Raw genomic sequence first — 17,595 nt, 5'->3', positions numbered from 1 at the left:
GCTTCAGTCACATCAATCTGGACACAAACTACATGCAAGGCGACTCAGGAAGGAAAAAGACACAACTTAAAAAGAATACCCACTGATACTGCCAGTACTGTTCTTCTAAGAAATGTTATTCAGAAACACAAATAACAATACACACTACATACTGCAAACCCAGGAAAGGCTTCATTTCCCTTTAGAAAGCATCCATGGACTAAAGGCATGAAAAAAAAATTTGTGCAAAATCTAATCTCCCAATGTTGCCATTTTGTAAAGGCACAGGATTTCTATTACTATCTTGTTTGTTCATTGACTTTTGGCTCACAGTTATAGAAAAGATCAACCAATTCTCAAATGGGAAGAATCCATGAGTCTCTTCCAAAGCAAACACTTTACTGCAAAGCTTTCTATTAAAAAAAAAGGTAATATAATAATCAAGAAGTATAATCAAAGAAGTGTACAAACAGAAAGTGGTTTCTATAATCACAGCTGCCTTATAGTCCACACTGGAGGCTAGAAATCTTAATTTTAACTAGTTCTTTGCTTAATAATAGCTTACCTTCCTAGAATAGCAAAAGTCCATCTGCCCCAGGCAGATAAGTTTTGAAGCATTAATTCAGATAAAAATCTAGCATTTTCTTTCTTTCTTTGAGTATGTGAATTCTAGTGTGCTATAATGTGAGAATTCCAACATATGACCATTATGGCATAATATCTCATTGCTCAGCTTGTCATTATTTCATTTGTAATTCTTATGTTAATTATGTTCATAATTACTATAAACAGATGTGGTAGGCATCCATGTGACCTTTTATTGCAGAATGCATTCCTCACTCATTTTTGCTTGAATTTCTCATGTATGTAAAACTGAAGTGCAGGGGGAAAAAAAGGCATCCGAATTTTCTAATATTTTATACATACATAAGTTAAAACAAAGCATCGACTTCATCTGCATTTCAACATATTAGAATATTTTTCCCATGTAAGCTGCTTGGCAGCACATTTTTCAGATAGCACACTAAACCCACTGCTGCTCAGACATCACAGCTATGAGTGCCAAACAAAGGCCAGCATGCGTGGCTAAGTTGTCTTTTTTTTTTTTAATATCAAAGGTTAATGCAGCAGAATTGTGCTTCCAAACCAAGTGCCTAGCAGCTACACAGCGACTTATTCACTCATAACTCAACCATCACCCTCTTTCCATAAAACACATTTACAATAAAATCAGTATGGATTTCATTAGCTGAAAACCTCCTCGAATTTCATTTCTTTGGCCCTAATCTATAATTAGTGTGGGCAGACAGGTGCAAGCCCTTCTCTTGTACAGATGGCCACTGGAAATGGTGCAAAGTAGCTCCTTCTGTTTAAACAACACAGAGATAACCTGCTCTCTCTTATCACTCACAATTACCTCCATTAAACTGAACTAATGTTTGCTTTAATAAAATGTTCACTGTTCTTTAAACATTATTTAGGAACTCTTATATTAATGGCTGTAAAAAAAAACAAAACAACCCTGTAGCTGGAAGGTGTCTCTTTAGACAATAATAAATAACTCATTCTGGATAAAATGTTCCCACTGGTGGATAATACTCCCAGGCTCACAAAGGTGTTTTGGTTGGCATAATGTTTATTTTGTATAAATAGGGTCAAATATGATATTCTTTAAAAGAACTGAAGTGACAAACATAATTTAACAAGTAACAAGGGGGAAGGAGCATTTTTCTTCCTAAAGCAGAGGTAGCTTTTAATTTGTTTTCCTAGAGACAGGAATATTAGAGCTTCCTAGATCTGATTGAGGTATCTAGCTCTTAAAATGCCAAATTGTTTTCAAGGTATTGACGTTAAGCTAATTTCTTATATTTCTTTAACTTCTGATAGATGATTCTAGAAGTCATATGGGTACATCATTGTAAAAGCACATTTAGAAAATGAACTATAAATTAAAGTGTGCTCTAGAAAGAAGGATAAAAAAAATAATAACACTGTTCCCCAATAAATAACTTCTCTAAAGTCAGAGCTCCTTTCTCTCTGCTGCTGCTCTTCTGCTATCAATAGTACATGAATCACTGTATGATGGATAAGGTGCCCACAAAACAAAGCACTTTTAAATGCCCAAACAGCAACAAATAAATAGCTTTTCTCACTGAACTTACATAACTTACAGTAATAGGCTCCAGTAAAATGCAACTGACTCATTTTTTTTTTTCAGATGCAAATCCTGCAGGTGCCAAGTCTTCAGACTGCTTTGCTATGAAGGGTTATGTTGCCTGCATAAAACCTCAATGAAGAAGGCTTTGCATCAAGTGCCTGTCAGCTGATGTTCATATCAAAGAAGTGAGAAACAGGATTTGACAGTGAAGAATGTCCTCAACTGACAACCACTGACCAGCATTCCTATTGGAGGCATTTCTTTCTCGTGATCCCTTTTCAATGTTTTTACTTAAGTGCATTTTTTCTTTACTAAGCTTCTATTTTACAATGAAATTAATGATAAATGCATCTTACATTTATGTACTTCCTTGCAATTTATGAAGTCATTATCTGTAGAGATTTAAAATCGCACCCTCGAGGAGAGTTTAGCATCAGATTCTAGCACGAAGAGCAACATTTTCTTCTCAGAAAAGGAAAATTGTAAATATATTTAAAAGGTGTAATCTGTAACTGCCACAATACTGCCTCACTCTTTCTAGCGACTTACAATTTAGTCCTTCACTTTACACACTGCTGCTGCTAGTAGAATTTTTCATATTACAAAGGTCTATTAAGGATCACTTTAAAAGCTTATTAGCAAGTATTAGGAGGGTCACAGAGACTAGTTCTACAAGGGAAAATATCATTTCAAAGATTTCTGGCCGGCCATGAGTTATCCAAACATTAAAGAAAAAACAGTCTGTTCTCTCCACTGCTTTTTTCAGATATGAACTGGATGGACACTGAAGAAACTACATATTCTAATTCCCCCACTCGGTATTTAGCTTTTCAAATAAAGCAACTGCTGTCTTAATGGTTTGCAATAAAATTATCAATGTTTAAATAGAGGCTGTAAATACAAAGTTTTTCTATTGGCATGAGTCGTGGTGATTTTTATGCATCCAGAATCAGCCTGGTTCCTGGGCTGATTTTGTTGGATTTGTGTCTTTTGAAAGAATAAACCAAAAGAAATCCCGAATGCTAGATACAATACAGTTCCAAGGAAGAAATGACAGATCTCAACTTCCTCAACAACCACCCTACCTGCAAAAAGGGTCTTAGTCAAACCAAGGTTCACTAGACTTAACGGGGGTGAGATGGTCACCCCCACTTAAAAAAAAATAGCCATCAGCAAAAAAAAAAAAAAGAAGAAGAAAAAAGAATCCGAGAAAAGCCCTCGCTGTGCAGTCTGTAACGTTAAAACTCAACCAGAGTCATCAGGAATAAGCAAGGCAAGAAATTCCAAGAAAGATGAACTTGCTCCGGTTTGCCCACGACACTGCTGACATAAACATCCACGCTGGGGGCTTTGATGGTGGGAAAGAAAGAAACAATGGTGTCTGCTGCCCTTTCCTGAGGAACCGGGAGCCGGGAGACACTGAGCCCCACTCAGCACTCACATGGTCAAAGCAAAAGCGCCGCAATCCACTCGAAGGGGGCCCCCCAACACTAACAAACCGTTTATCACCGAGCCGCGAGTCCATTTGTATGCTGGGGAGGGTGGACTCACTGGGCACAGACCCAGTTCCACTCCTGTTCTAGGCAGAGGGAGGGGGTGAGAATAAAAGCCACCGCGTGCTCTCGACACGGTACAGATGTTCCAAAGGACACCAGGAAGGGAAACCCCTGGAAACCCCTTGTCAGTGCGCACAGAAGGTGGAGGAGAGAAAACGCTTGGGTCAGCAGCCCGACCTTTATCAGGGGAGAAATCAATTTGCAGCAGCTGCGGACAGCCGCTGCGAGCCAGGCCCTGGGCCGGCTCACGGAGGGAAGCCCAGTGGAAAACGCAGGAGGGCCCCGAGCTGCGGCTCAGAGCGCGGGAGTTGGTGCGGGGTGGCCCCGGCCGGCCCTGCGGGCCTGCACGACCTTCTCCCGGGGACCTACCGGCTCCTCCTTACAGCGACACGCGGACGGCGGGCCCAGGACGCGGGGACAGCGCGGGACAGTGGCGGCGCCGGGCGTCCGAGGCCAGCGCCCCAGCTGGCTCCATCCTGGCAGGGGAGCCCACGAGTGTCCGGGCTGGCCCGGCCCGACCCTCCCAGTCCCCAGGCCCCGCGGGAGGGGGGCGGGCGCCGGGCGCGGTGGGTCTATTTTTAGTAAGGCTTGGTTCCCATCCCACTTCCCGGAATCTCAGCACTCAAACTTTTCCAAGGCTTCAAACCGCCCTGACCGAAAAAAAAATAAATAAAAAAGAAAGAAAAAGAAAAAAAAAAAAGAGCCTGGTGCCCACTGCCCCGTTTTCTGGTCCAGGCGCGCGCACGGTCCTCCCGGAGACGGAGCTGTGGGTGCTCCCACCCCGCTGCCGGCACGGGCGCAAGCGGAGCCGCGTTTCTCCACCCGTTTCCCGGGGTCGGGGGAAAACGAAAGGGCTCGCGGCGGGGACGCGCGGCTCGGGCTGGACCCGGGCTGAGGCTGTGTCCCCCCCCCCACCCCCCACCCCAGCTGCCGAGCGCGCGTCCCGGGAGGAGCGGCCCGGGACCCCCAGCCCGACGGAGATCCCTGGGGGCGACAGGAGCGAGCGCGCCCCGTGGCTTCCTTCCCACGACCCTCCCCCAACCCCCAAACCCCGAGTGTGCAAGGGAAAGTTGGCGGAGGGGCGCAGAGCGCCGGGATGCCGCTCCTTCAGGACCCCAGCCTGGGGTCTGGAGTAGGGGGGAGTGGGGGGTCTCCTAAGTTCAGCTCCCACCGCTCCTGCTCCTACAACTCCTTCCCGGCTACGATCCCCGAGTCCCACCTCCCCACGACCCCCTCTCCAGCTCCCCATCCCCAGGGCGCGGGCGGCGGGCCACCTGCCAAGCGCAGCGTGGGCACCTTGACCGCTGGCGGCGGGGACGGCGGTGGCGGCGAGCGGGGGACGCGCGCCTCGCTCTTTGGCCTCGGCATCCCGGCCGCGCGGAAAAGAAATCGGGCGGAAAAAGAAATCAGTGCGGGGACCGCCGGGGACGGGGGTGGGGGGGCGATCGGCATCCCCGGCTGAGCCGCCGTGAAGTTCAGTGTCAGCGCGGGCCGGAGCGAGGTGTCCCCCCCCCCCCATCCCCGGCCCCAACCCCAGACCCCCGGGCTCGGAGCGTGGTGGGCAGGACGCGATGCTGCGGGGACGGCGACGACGGCGGGTCCCTAACCCCGCGGCGCGGCCCTCCCGCGGATACTCACACTGCGCCGGGCTGGAGAGTCCCACCATCCGCCACGGGCTCCGCGCGGCCGCTGCAACTCGCCGTGGTGGTCGCGGGCAGCCCGCGGGGCCGGGGGGTGAGGTGGGGTGGGGTGGGGTGGGGTGGGGTGGGATGGGGTGGGGGGCGAGGGCGCGGCGCCGCTTCCCTCCCGCGGCCGCTCGCCCACGCGCGCCCGGCGCCTCCTCCTGCACCCTGCGAGCTGCAATGCAAAAAAAAAAAAAGAAAAAAGAAAGAAAAGAAAAAAAAGGTGGGGAGGAAATAAAAGGGGGAAAAAAAACACACAGAGAGAGAAAGGGGGAAATAAAAAAAAAAAGCAGCCCGGGGTCGGGGACGCCAGCCAAAACGCTGCCTCCACGCACGCAGAACGCGGAGCCGCGCGAGCCCCGGGCTCCCCGCCTCCCCGCCCGCCCTCCCCGCGCGCCTGTGTCGTCGCGGCGGTGGCAGACAAATGTGATGTGGGGCGCGGGGAATTGCCACTGTCACAGGCGGCGTCTGCGTCTGCCGCCGCGCCCGCCCTCGCTCACTGTCGAGGAAGGCGACGCATTTATCTGCAGGGCGGCCGGGCGTGCGCCGGGGAGCAGGAGCGCCGCGCGCCCACCGCGCCCGCGCCCGCCACCAGGTGCAGGGGGGGAGGCGCGGGGGGCGGGCGGCGCGGGCTGGGGGGGCGCATCTGCGCCGCGCCGGGGGCCGCCGAGGTCAAGTCTATGTTCACAATGGGCCGGCCCGGCCCTCCGGGGGCGCGCGGGCCGCCTCCCCCCGACCCCACCCCGCCCCAGCCCTCCCCAGCCCACCCCCACCACCACCCCCCACCCCCCGGGCCCGGCCGCGCGGGTGCCCCGCGGTCACCCAAGCCCGGCACTTTCCCCGGCCATCTGGAGCGGCCCGGCCGGCCGGCCTGCGACTCATCACCCGCCGCAGAGACAGCCCCGCCGCAGCCAGCCACTCTCCCTTCGCTCTAATCCCCTTCTGTTAGCTGATTTCCAGCCTGACTATTTGCTTTCGCATTAGATAATAGCCTTAGAGAAAACAATTATCATTTTCCTTTTTTTTCCCACCCCCCCATACACACACACACACACACACACACACACACACACACACACACACACACGCTTTGGTTTTTCCACTTCTGCCATAATATACCATGATGAGGGGGCCTCCAGCTCACGGGCTTATTTTGTTTTGTTTGTTGTTGTTCTGGCTGTTGTTGTGGTTGGGTTGGGTTGGGTTTTGTGACATTGACGTGTTTCTCCCACCCCCCCCTTTCCCCAGATATTAATATCGATACTTGGGAGGGGGCTGGGTGGGGGGACAGGGGGAGAGGAGGGAGTCCCCTTCCCCCCACCCCCAGGAAAAGATAGGGTGGAAGAATTCCAGATATGTCCAGAATAAATAAATAATCTCTTCGTTGAGTGGGGTCTGACCGTTTGTGGGTATGGAATTTCCAAAAAAGGGTTGGAAATCATAATGGAAATGTTCATATGTAGGTCAAATAGGATCAGATAATGGCTTGCAGTGATAAGTAAAATTCAATCTTTGCAAATTATTATGGAAGGGTGCCAGGACTGCGAATGTGATTGTCTTGAGTGCAACAATTTGACATCCTACTCTGAAACCATGTCTTGCCCCAACTGGCCTAAATCGATACAAAATGTCCTACTTGTGCTTCCTAAACCTCCCTCTTTACAAAGGAAAAAGTGCTCTCAGACACTCGAGTCTGCCCACTGGAGTGGGGAATGAGGACAGAGTCGCCGACTGTATTTTTTTTTTAATGCTTCAAATATTTAATAGTGAGTAGAATCTCCTCTCCCATCCCCCCCCCCACCCCAGCTGGCGCCTCCAATTCTGAAGTCTTTTCAGACTCTACTAATTTTTAGCAATTCATTTCCAGAAAACACTCATGGTACATTCTGCCCTCTCCTTGGGACATTTGACTAATGAATGATAATGGATTAATGAATTGTAATGTTAAGTCTTGGTATTTGATATTATGATGCTCTTAATTTGAATCTCAAATTTTATCAACTTGGACATTTTGTCGTCATTTCTGCAGTGCAGCTTTTATTTCTATTTCCTGTGGCACATCTTAGCAGCATTAATATCTCAAAATATAAAACTTTACACTCACTCGAACTCCTCTGTGTAGGAGATTGTAGCCAAGCTTACTTAGACTTTCCTTACAGAATCAAGCCATTCCTGATGTTCTGGGATTCTATTGATTAAACTGTCCACCGAATTGAAAACCATAATTTGGGCTCTGGCACTGTCCACTCCTCTTTATTAAAAATTCATAAAATGACATGTGAATCGGGAATGAATTTGGGGAAGTAGAGTTTCTTCTAAAATCATATTTCAAAAAATTAAAAACAAATCAACAAGTTTTAGGGTATAAAATCGGGGGAGGAGGAGAAGGCACACATTATTCCACAATTTTCTCCTGCAAATTGTGCCAATGTAGGTGTGAAATTATAATAGAAACGTTAAACTTCAAAATCGATGGAAGTAGATTGCAGAAAATCAAAACAGAGTCTTTGCACTTGGAGGCTATGTTCACAACACCAAGGCATATATTTAAATCATATTTTGTAAGAGTCTACAAATCTCAGAGCATCTTCCCTTTTTGCAGTCCTTCTCCTGAGGGGAGAAGTCCTGATTCTAGTTAAGCCTATTTTGGCCCACCCCTCTTCTCCACTCCATTCCGCTTTACATTAGTGAGAATCTATCACTAAATCTGAGGCTTTTTAAATTGTGGTCAGAGCAGCTAAAGAACCTCTGTCCTTGGGAAGGTGGAGAATGATTCAGGCATTCCTTAATCCCACTTACCACCCCTTTCAAAGGTCTTTTCTGTGGTGTTTATCCTGTATTATCTCCTAACCCTTTATTTGAAGCAAATAATAACTATAAGAGCCAACTGAAGCGTGAGATGATTGTTGCATTGTAAAATCTAAGAAAATAAAACATATTGAATGAAAAGGGAGGAGCTGATTGATATGTGTGGTCGGAGGGCAAGAATTACCTGAAAACAGTGCAGGTTCACCAAATACTTGGTTACATGACAGAGCATTCATAACACAAGAGGCTGTTGATATACTTTTCTAAACCAATGTGAAGAGCCAAGGATTCTTACTAAGTCTCCTATCTGCCCCTTTCAACACATCATGTTTCTAAACCCTTCAGACTATTTGGTTTTCTGACCACCCCTTCAGGGAAAAAACAAACCAATTTTTTAAATAAATCCTGAAAAGAGTCTGTTTAGCAAAGTCAGCACATGTCCAACCTGAACGAAATCATTAGATTGAAAAATAAAATACACACTAATGTGTTAAACTGTAAAACCTTTCCTAGCAATTTTCCCTTTCTTACACTTTAGATATTTTTATCACATCTTTAAATTTTCATTATTTTTAAAGTACCGAGATCTTACAATTTGCTGGTTTATTTCTTTCAGCAATGCAACCTAAAATGCTTTTTTTTGTTGTTTTCCTTTCAACCAATACTAAAAAAATAAAAGTAGCTTTCAATACAAATTTCAGATGAGTGCTTTTCTACTTTCTTCAAGAAGTGATTCAACTCTCACAAAAAGGAATTCCTATACAAAATGTTAGTAAGTGCCTAATTAGCACTCTGAAAATTCCTTCTTATGGATCTTAAAGTTTAAATGACTCCCAAGCTGTAATTTATTATACCTTGAAAACAACCTCCTGTTATCTTAGGTTGATGAAAATCCTGAGATACCATGTTACTTATTCCACACTAAAATTATTTATCATGGGGGGGAAAAATAGAATAGAATATGATGAACATAAACATAAAGAATGGTAGGCACTACCTACTTTCTAAAAAATTTACAATTTAGTCAATATTTGCAATGTCTCTCTTCTTTGCTGTGTGATTTTATGTGGTTTACTTTTTGAGTTTTTTAATGGATAAGTCTTACTCCAAATAATTTACAATTCACAATTTTGTGAAGATTTTATTTATTTTAGATTTTACATTTATTTTATTTACAAAGGATTAAATTTTAGATTCGTGTGTTATTCTATAGTGGCCAGGTCACATATATTTAATATATATTTAACGTATGTTATAAATACCTAACCATTAGGAAACTTTATCTTAAGATAATAAGCAGATTGTTCTTCAAAACAAGACATTTGTCTGATAGACTAAAATTGACTTTCATTAATTTTTCAGATGAAATAATTGGTTTGGTGTGATTTCACCTGCAAACCTGTAATTGTTTTGTTTTGCTGGTTTGGGGGCCACACCCAATGGTGCTCAGGGTTTACTCCTGGCTCTGTGCTCAGGAATCACTTCTGGTGGTGTTCTGGATGCCAGGGATTGAAGATACATCAGCTACATGCAAGTCAAGCACCCTACTCACTGAATTATCTCTTCGACCCAAAGTTAGTTTGATATTTGTTATCCCTATGTGTTCAAATAGTCATCTGTGGGGTTTTTTGTAGAACTTTATTCATTCATTCTCTCATTTTGGGTTTGAGGGCCACGCCCAACTGGGCCCAGGGCTCTGTACTCAGTGATCATTCCTAGCCGACTTGAGGGACCATAGTAGGATGCCAGGGATGGAACCCAGGTCATGCGAGGAAAGCACCTTACTTGGTGTCTCTTGTAGTCCTTTAAATTGAGTCTGCCGCAAAGTCAAAGCTACAAAATTTTAATTGAATAATTTACAGCAGGTTTTTTTTTTAATTTGGGAAGTTTTGCAAAATAATTTATATTTGCGTTTTTCTAAATAATGTTTTACAATTAAATGTCTAAATACGTATATCCATCAGATTTTGACATACGAATGATGTATCCATTACATCAGATAAAACATGACTATTTGCTACACATGTATGTGTTTTTGTACACACAACTATAGCAATTATCTCGTGTGACATTTTATGGTTGGCGGGGGTGGGGGGTTCTGGGAATCGAACTCAGGTCCTCATGCATGTGTATGTACTCCACTATTGAGATACATCCCTGGTCCTTCATATGATGTTTTGTAACTAATTCACGGGGCACCAGGGATTGAACCCAAGTGTGCTGCAAACAAGACAAAGCGCCCTGAGTGCTGCACTATCACTGTCACTGTCCTCCCATTGTTCATCGATTTGCTCGAGCAGGCCCAGTAACGTCTCCATTTTGAGACTTGTTGTTATTGTGTTTGGCATATTAAATATGTCACCCAGGCTTTACCGCGTGGGGGAGATACTCTCAGTAGCTTGCTGGGATCTCAGAGAGGGGCAGAGAAACTGAACCCAGCTTGGCCGGGCTGGCTGCTCGCAAGGCAAGCGCCCTACTGCTGTGCTATCGCTCCAGCCCCACTGTCATTCTGGCCCTAACCCTCCTACGTGTTTAAGAGTTGACTTAAAGGGGCCTAACAGATAGTGATTCTGAATGCACAGTCAGAAATAATGCCTGAGCATTGCCTGGTGTGGCCCAAACACAAAATCTAAAACTGACTTAAAGACACCGTAAACCAGAATAAAATCACTTAACACCCTCCTTTGGCCAAAATTTTATACTCCCCTTTTATTAACAACTGTATCAGAGAAGTTATTTTCGGTGCTTTTGTTTTGTTTTGTTTAGAGCTTACTCCTGGGTCTCAAATCCTGCAGGCTTATGGAATGGAACCTAGGTCACCCTCGTGCAAGAAAAGCTCCCTGCCCACTGTACCAGCTCTCCTGCCCTTTTCCTTTTGCTTTTTAATTGACCAATACCCAGTTCCTATTCTTCTTAAAGGTAAAGGTAAAGGCCCTCCTGTTGATCGTCGATTTGCTCGAGCGGGCCCAGTAACGTCTCCACTGGAGACTTTGTTGTTACTGTGCCTGGCATATCCAATACTCTCGGTAGCTTGCCGGGCTCTCCGAGAGGGGCGGAGGAATCGAACTCGGGTCGGCCATGTTGGCCGCTTGTAAGGCGAATGCCCTCCCCGCTGTGCTATCGCTCCAGCCCTTCAGGTGCATATCATGATGATGTAACTGCGCAAAGTCTTATTGTTGTTCATCCATCAGAGCTTGGCACACATCAGGTCTTCAATAAATATCTGTGGAATGATTAATGAATAAACTTTAAGAGCTCCATCACCTGGGTTTTTTCAGTTTGTTTTTACTCTTTGGTGTTTGGGTCACATCCAGCAGTGCTCAGGGTGGCTCCTTTGCTCAGTGCTCTGGAATTACTCCTGGGTACGTACTCAGGGACCAAGCCATGCTGGGATCAAACCCAGGCCTCCTGCACACAAAACATGTGCTCAGCCTGTTGAGCTATTTCTCCAGCCATTACCTGTATCTAGGTTTTGTTTTGTTTCGTTTTGGGGGCCATACCCAACTGTGCTCAGGGGACCATATGGGATGCTAAGAATGGATCCTGGATCAGCTACCTGCAAGGCAAGTGCCTCGCCATCTGTACTGTCTCCCCAGACCCACAACCTGCATCTGAAAAGAAGACAATGTGAGTAACCAAAGGGAAAAGTCTTGTACATTGTTTCATATGTGTACTTCAGTACTTAAAATAATGGTGACTATCACATCACGACCATCCTGTTATTCGTCAATTGCCTTGAGCAGGCCCCAGTAACGTCTCGTCTCTTCGTCCTAGCCCTGAGATTTTTTATCTTTTTTTTTTCTCTTTTTGGGTCACACCCAGCAATGCTCAGGGGTTACTCCTGGCTCATGCACTCAGGAATTACTCCTGGCGTTGCTTGGGGAACCATATGGGATGCTGGGAATCGAACCTGGGTCGGCCATGTTGGCTGCATGCAAGGCAAACGCCCTACCCGCTGTGCTATCGCTCCAGCCCCACCCTGAGATTTTTTAAAAGGTGCCATATTCAAGGCTCTTTCAGGGTTAGGAGAATGAGACCCATTATTGTTACTGGCATTTGGCATATTGGGTACGCGCCACGGGGAGTTTGCCAGACTCTGGCGTGTGGGCAGTTACATTCGGTAGCCTGCCAGGTTGTCCAAAGTAGGAATGAGATAATAAGATGTCCTGCAGCCGCAAATGCGGCCGCGTGCTTCCGGGAGCTGGGATTTATGGTCTCTGAGTCTTGTAATGGTGACTATGTTCTAGAAAAACATATCATACATTTCCCCATGTGTTTTTGTTTATAAACTCTTTAGAATGCCTCAGTGAACCACAAATGCAATGGAAATTTCATTTTACTAGTTGCAATGAACTGAAAAAGCAATTTTTTTTTTTTTTTTGCATTTTGGGTCACACCCCCGGCGATGCTCAGGGGTTACTCCTGACTCATGCACTCAGGAATTACTCCTGGCGGTACTGACGGGACAATATGGGATGCTGGGAATCAAACCTGGGTCGGCCATGTTGGCTGCGTGCAAGGCAAACGCTGTGCTATTGCTCCAGCCCCAGGAGCAATTTTTTTAAATAAGAGTGGAAAGACCTTACAGACAGGGAACTATTCCTTTTTAGCTTCTGTGGTAGTTGAACCACGTAGCCTTCAGTACACACATCAATATGCAATAAAAATTCACAAGCTGTTTAATTTATCTGGGGCGTGATCTCATTCTTTCATTAATTATCATGGCATTGATAGTTTATATGATTCAGATTGTTTAAATGGTGTTTATCCTTAGTAAAGAATCATCTTTACTTGGAAATGTCTACCTTAATTATAAAGGGTCAATGTATCTATGTCCACATTAAACCTACCTTTCAAAAGATGTATTTGTTGCAGTATTTTAATCAACTCATTTCCCCTAATCCTTTAAAAATATCAGTTGACTCCATGAGAACACTGCAGTCAGCTGAAGCCCATCTCACCTCACAAGACTATTTTCATGCCGGAATCAGCACATCACTGGAGTTAGTTCATCCACCTCTGGGGAGAGAAACAGCAGCCAACTGGCTCATAGCGCGGCAGTAAGAAGAAGAGGAAAATTTTGGCCCACAAATCTGCAGCAAATATAGGCCATTGTTAATTACCCTGAGCACAGGCACTTCTGCACCATTCTTACAGTTTTCTCTCCATGAGCTTGGCGACCCATTGTAGAGCTGGCACCGGCTGTCTGCAGCACACAACACCAAAGGGAATTCTTTTCCAACACACACCCCATCACCCCCGCTGCCGCCCCCACTCAGAGATGGGGAAGTAGCTTGAAAGGCCAAAGCACGCGCTTTGCACAGAAGCCCTGGGTTTGATCCCCAGCACCATATAACTTTTCCTGAGCACCACCAGGAATGGGCCCTGAGCACTGTACCAGGAGGACAACACACCGCCCCACCCCAAAACAGGACCAAGCGTAGCCATCACAACAAACAAACAAAAACAAAACAGAACACTCAATCCTCCCAGACTTCATCTGTGCCTTTGAGGAAATCAATTGGTCAATAAACCCATTGGCTACCTGTAGAACCATAGGATTGATTCTGTCAATCATCCAGTTTGCCCTAAATGCTTTGGAATTGGGTCCAATTTCCTAAAGGGAAGTATATCATCTTGGGTTGTTGTGGTTTTTTTTTTTTTTTAGCACTATGTAATTTGTTTCTTTTGTTTGTTTGCTTTTTGGTTTCAGTCCATACCTGGCAATGCCCAGGGGTGACTCCTGGCTCTGCACTCATGAATGACTCCTGGAGGTGCTTCCAGGACCATATGCAACATCAAGAATCAAATCCGGGTTGGCCACATGCAAGGCAAATGCCCTGTTATATTATATATAAATATATATTATATAATAATTATTATATTCAGTCTGAATGTAATAATGAATATAGTAAAATACAGGTGCTGGGTCGGCCATGTTGGCCACTTGTAAGGCAAACGCCCTACCGCTGGGCTGGAGTGATAGCACAGCGGGTAGGGCGTTCGCCTTACACGCGGCCAACATGGTCGACCCGAGTTCGATTCCTCCGCCCCTCTCGGAGAGCCCGGCAAGCTACCGAGAGTATTCGATATGCCAGACACAGTAACAACAAAGTCTCCAATGGAGACGTTACTGGGCCCGCTCGAGCAAATCGACGATCAACGGGAGGGCCTTTACCTTTACCTTTACCTTTACAGGTGCTGGAGTGATAGTACAGCTGGTAGGGCATTTGGACCCGGGTTCAATTCCTCTACCCCTCTCGGAGAGCCCGGCAAGCTGCCAAGAGTATCTCGCCTGCATGGCAAAAGTCTGGCAAACTACCCATGACATATTCAATATGCCAAACACAGTAACAAGTCTCACAATGGAGACATTACTGGTGCCTGCTCGAGCAAATCTATGAACAATGGGAAGACAGTGCTACAGTGCTACAATTATTATATTTAGTTTAGGGGCCCTCACTTGGTGATGATGCTCAGGGGTTACTCCTGGCTCTGTACGCATGAATCACTTCTGGCAGGTTCTGGGGACCATATAGGATGCCGAAGATGGAACCCTGGTCAGCCATGTGCAAGGCAAGCACACCACCCCCTGTACTATTAAAAAAAAAATTGAATCACCATGAGATATAGTTACAAAGCTTTCATGTTTGAGTTTCAGTCATATAATGATCAAACACCCATCCCTCCACCAGTGCACATTCTCTACCACCAAATGTCCCCAGTATTACCTCCCCCTTTCCAACCCTCCCCCTGCCTCCATGGCAGGCAATTTCCCCCATACTATCTCTCTGCTTTGGGGCATTATGATTTGCAAAATAGTTACTGAGAGGCCATCACGTTTGGTTCCATAGTTGGCAGCCTGCTTCATGAGCTGGGCGAGAAGGCAGCTGGGATAGAGAAGGGATCACTAAGTCAATGACGGTTGGGTTGGAGGGATCGTTTGGGATAGGAGATTTTTAGTAGCCCCCCCCTTTTTTTCCTTTTGGGTCACACCCAGTGAAAAACAGGGGTTCCTCCTGGTTCTGCACTCAGGAATTACTCCTGGCAGTGTTGGGGGACCCTATGGGATGCTGGGAATCGAACCTGGGTTGGCCGTGTGCAAGACAAACGCCCTACCAGCTGTGCTATTGCTCCAGCCCCAGCCCCTATTTTTTTTTTAACTGAGTTTTATTTCCTTCCCACCTTCCTCCCTCAGTTGTGGTTGCGGTCCCGCCCCTTCCAGTGGGGATACACGCACCTGAGTGGTGCTCACGCTTCGGTTTCTGTGGTACAATCTTGGGTCGTTCTGTTCTGATTGGAAGTCACACTCTTCAGTCCGGGGGCTGGCTGGGCTCTGTGCTTAAGGGTTGGTCGCCCCAGCGGTGCTCGGGATTGTGCAGTGCCAGTCTTCAAACCCTATAGTACAGTTGTTTTTTTTTTTTTAAATTTGTGGGTTACAGGGACTGGAGTGATAGCACTGCGGTTAGGGCGTTTGCCTTGCATGCAGCCAACCCAGGTTCGATTCCTAGCATCCCATATGGTCCTCTGAGCACCGCCAGGAATGATTCCTGAGTGCAGAGCCAGGAGGAACTCCTGAGTATTGCCGAGTATAACCCAAAAAGCAATAAATAAATAAATAAATAAAAGGCCCTCCCGTTGATCGTCGATTTGCTCAAGCGGGCCCAGTAACGTCTCCATTGGAGACTTTGTTGTTACTGTGTTTGGCATATCGAATACTCTCGTTAGCTTGCCGGGCTCTCCGAGAGGGGCGGAGGAATCGAATTCGGGTTGGCCATGTTGGCCGCTTGTAAGGCGAACACCCTACCGCTGTGCTATAAATAAGAAGAAAATCTGTGGGTTACACCCAGCGATGCTCAGGGGTTACTCCTGGCTCTGCACTCAGGAATCACTCCTGGTGGTGCTCTGGGGACCACATGGCATGTCAGGAATCAAACCCGGATTGACCGCGTGCAAGGTGCAAGGCAAGGGTCTACCCACTGTACTCTCTCTCCAACCCCTGTGATCTTAATAGAGCTCATGGAAAAGAGACATTATTTGTGATAAAGAGTAACAAATACATTTTAATTTAGCGTATCTCAAATTGGGGGCTGGAACAATAGTACAGTGGATAAGACATTTGCATTGCAGCTGGCTGACCTGAGTTCAATCCTCCACACCCTAGAGGGTCTCCCTGCAGGCGGAATCCCTGAGGGTGGGGCCGTGAGTAACCCCAAGCAGCTCCAGGTGTGGCCCCCAAACACACAAAAGCATAGGGGTTCAAACACTTGCCTTGGGGCTAGAGTGACAGTACAGGGGTGAGGCATTTGTCTGGCTCGCTGCCAACCTGGTTCCATCTCCAACACCCCATATGGTTCCCCGAGCACCACCAGGAGTGATTCTCAAGTGCAGAGCCAGGAGGAACCCCTGAGTATCATCGGGTGTGGCCGTAAAAGTCAAAAAATCAAAAAACACCCCCAAACAAACAAAAAGCACTTGCCTCAACAAACAAAGACAAAAAGATGCTTGCCTTACGGTGAAGTGGCGCCTTGGCCATAGTACAGTGGGTGGAGCGTTTGCCTTGCAGGTGCCCAACCTGGGTTCGATCCCGGGCATCCTCTCTGGTCCCCTGAGCACTGCCAGGAGTGACTCCAGCAGTCAGGAGTAAGCCCAGAGCATCGCAGGTTGTGACTCTATTTGGGTGAAGGGAAGGTCATTTTCCCGCGTCCTCAAAAGAGTCAATGATAAGTAGCCTTTGCCGGGCCCACGGCTGCCCAGTTCAGGGTGTAAGTAAGACAGGGTGCTCCAAACCCGTGAGTGTCGAGGGGTGCGGTTCCTCGCAGCGTCCTCCCTCCCGTGAGCGCGGACGGACGGAGGGCGTTGGGGAGAGCATGCGTTGGGAATCAGGGCGCGGCACAGGGCGCTCAACCACTTAGGAAATGAGTTTACTTCATCCTATTGACATGTTATGACAATTATGCCAGAGTGCACTGGTTTAACTGAAAGGCCTCGTGCTTTTAAAGTTTAATGACAGCTGAAGACTAATAAGGGACATTTATGTATTTTTCTCAAATGCATGCATGGAGACGTTTTCATTTGTAAACATTCTGTTTGGGTCTCTGGGAGGACATTTGAGCTTTGAGAGGAAGGCCAGGGCAGGTGTATTTCTTGTAATTGCTTTTAAATCTTTTGAGCCGGGAGACTATCCCCTCAAAGACCTTGGGGAAAAAAAGGTGTTTTTTTTCTGTACCACCCCCCTCAATAATGGATTATAGTTTGAGCAATACAGGCCTCGTTTATTTTCACCTCATTGATTACCATAATGACAAACAATTTATGTTCAGTTTGCAGAATATTATTCCTTTAGCTTTAAGCAACAACAAAATCAGTGTGGAAACCAGGAACAGAGACAAACCACTTGGGGGCTGAAATC

Source organism: Sorex fumeus, unplaced genomic scaffold (assembly GCF_029834395.1).
Source record: "Sorex fumeus unplaced genomic scaffold, SorFum_2.1 ptg000002l, whole genome shotgun sequence".
Lineage (NCBI taxonomy): Eukaryota > Metazoa > Chordata > Mammalia > Eulipotyphla > Soricidae > Sorex > Sorex fumeus.
This window is presented reverse-complemented; position numbering follows the sequence as displayed.